Genomic DNA, 3,011 nt, shown 5'->3' on the forward strand with positions numbered 1-3,011 from the left:
TGGCAAGTTAAATCATACCTTAAGAATTTGATCAAAAGTATGATGCTATATTACCTGAAATGCTTTTTTTATGTCTGTTGATAAAAAGGCAGTTCTTCCCATAATTGTGTCCAGACTTTTAGAAGTAATAAGAACGGTCCACGTGGCTTTGGTTTGATCAACTAGTCCACTGTCATTTTTTGACGAATGGACATGGCTACTACCTAATGTTACACTAATCAGTGCCTCATGGTAACAAGTGACCATGGCTAGGGATAGGGAAGGATTACAATTAATTGAATACAAACAATATTGGTTTTTAAAACAAGCTAACGGACTGTCCTCTATATCAATATCTGATACCTTTGAACTCCAAGAATATTAGCAAATATGATATGGTTATATCAAAGCAATAGAGTAGATGAGCCACTGAAGAAATACATGAAATTAGATGACCGTTAACAATTAAGGTTGCCCATGAAAATTATAGTGCATTTGCTGTGGTTTGGATATGGTTTGTTTGTCTCTATGAAAGCTTATGTTGAAATTTGATCCCCAAATGTGGTGGTGCTGGGAGGTAGGGCCCAGTGGGAGGTGTTAGGGTCATGGGGGCCGATCCCTCGTGAATGACTTGGTGCTGTTCTGGCCAGCGAGTTCTCTCATGAGACTGGACTAGTTCTCTGGGAATAGATTAGTTTCTGCAAGAGCAGGTTGTTATAAAGCAAGGTTCCTCCTCCTGTTTGATCTCTCTTAGCACATGTCCACTTCCCCTTTGACCTTCTGCATCCTGTTTTGACCTAGCATGTGGCCCTCATCAGAAGCTGAGCAGATGCTGGTACCATGTTGTTTGTACTTCCCAACCTGCAGAACTATGAGCTAAATAAACCACTTTTCTTTATAAATTACTCAGTCTCAGGTATTCTATTATAACAACACCAAACGGACTAAGTGTCTGAATCGGCTAAATTGCTTTCCATTGCAGGTAACAGAAAACCTAACTCCAAATGACTAAGAGATAATCAGATCTATTATCTCACATAACAAGAAGTCTAGAGTCAGGATGGGTTCCAGGCCAGAGTCCAATTTTGTGACAGTTTTCTTGGCCCTGACCTCTTCCTTGAGCTGGCGGCAAGGTAGTTATAGTCATTATAGGTCACAGACACATCAAAGTCCAGACATGAGGAAGAAGAGAGACTGTTTGTTACTTATGGGTCTGTGTTATGAGCTGGGAAACTGTTTCCAGAGGCAGAAGACTCTCTCATGACTCATTAGCCAAGACTAGGTTACACGCCTATTTTAACCCATTCAGTGGCAAGGGGAATGGGCGTAGTTAATACTAGCCATTGGAGTGGAATAGATCTTGGTAGTCAACCACTACCACCTATTAGTACAAAGCTCAGTTATTTATCTCTGTTTGCAGCCATTTTACATGGAGATTAATGAGTTTGAGGGAGTACGGAGAGGAAGCACCTGTGAGGGGTGTACGTGTTTGTGTGAATAACAGAGTGTTTGGCTAATGAAGGTGCATGATCGCTGGCCCCAAGCTGCACTGGAAGAATAGCTCTCATACACTGATGATGAGATCAGAGACAAGTACATCACAGCCAGGGGGCCACAGAAAGGTGCAGCTTGTCACAAATAGACACCATGGCCGTGCACATTTTCACAGACATCTGCACCCTCCTTTCAGGAATTGTAGGCTTCTCTTTCAGAGGCTCTTGGAGAAACCTTATTCCCTGTTACCTGCTTTCATGTGATCTATTGATAAGAGTGGTCACAGGCAAATGAGAGAGCAAGGTGGTTGCCCATATGGTGCAATTTGACAGATGAGGAAGAGACCTTGTTACCCTCTAAAACTCTCTCCTCTAAAAACAAAACAAAGCAAACTAAATGCACAAAATCGCAGCGACCAAACTAGCCCTGTGCTTAGGTGGGCTACATAGTTAGCTATGGGACATGGTTGTCAGAGGCCCTGTGCTGTCTCCCCTAGCCCCACGGTACTCCGCTCTGTGCCCTAAAGCCAGCAATTGCACCATGGGATAAAGCAGTAGGCTCTTTCTAAGATCTTTGAGAAAGTCCATACTGTGGGAAGAAGACTACATTAAGCCACCAACACTTTAGCATTGATTATTACATCATAGAAACCAAGTGTACCTGGAAACAAGCAAATTTCCGAGTTAGGTGGGATCTTTAAAAAGGAAAAAAGCAACCTCTTTATCATTTTTCCCAGATTTCCAGTGAGACAACATATCTGTATAAAATACATCAGAAAATAATGTGACAAATGTATTCAAGTGTTTGTCCTAGTTGAGCCAATATATGGGGACGAAACCACAAATAGACTCTCAGGAAAGAGGAGCGTGTGGTCCTCTGGGAGCTCCTCTTCTCCCAGCCTGGCTCCTGAGGGAGGCGGTGGGATTCTGTTCTTCACTCCACTTCCTGCCTGTGGATCAGAGGTTAGCATATTACAGTGGAAATTAATCAAGACAACTCCCAAGAACAAGGTGTGATGTTGGGTTCATTTTAGACCCTCCTGAGGGGAGGGAGTGGGTATGTAAGAACTTTGTCTTGGATGTTTAGCTAAATGTTTATATTTGATTGATGCAAAAATGTTTATCAATCATTCTGGAAACTCTCAAGCTCTTGATCCTGTCTTTACTATTTGGTAGCAAAAGTGCATGTGTCTCCAAAAGATGTTAAGAACTGGTGTAACAAGGAAACTTCCCTTTGGGAATAGAAGTTAGTAATTCAAGTTTGATCTATTCTTTATTTATCACTTCTTTTTTGCAGGGGGTGGGCATTCACTAACTTCCTAAAAGTTAAGAAAACATCCAAAGTACAATTTCTGGTGTTTTCACTGAAGCACACTTTTGCAAAGGAAAGGAAGGCTACCATTGGTTGAAATACACGCCTATGTCAGGACTCAGCTTTGCTCGTTTCTTTCTCACAGAACTGTGTGCAATCATTATTAGCATTGGGATACAGAGCACTGAGTCAACCCTGGGGTCTGTACAAATTAGCTCAATGACCCT

The sequence above is a fragment of the Propithecus coquereli genome, unplaced genomic scaffold (genome assembly GCF_000956105.1).
Source record: "Propithecus coquereli isolate 6110/MARCELLA unplaced genomic scaffold, Pcoq_1.0 Scaffold18, whole genome shotgun sequence".
Taxonomy (NCBI): Eukaryota; Metazoa; Chordata; class Mammalia; order Primates; family Indriidae; genus Propithecus; species Propithecus coquereli.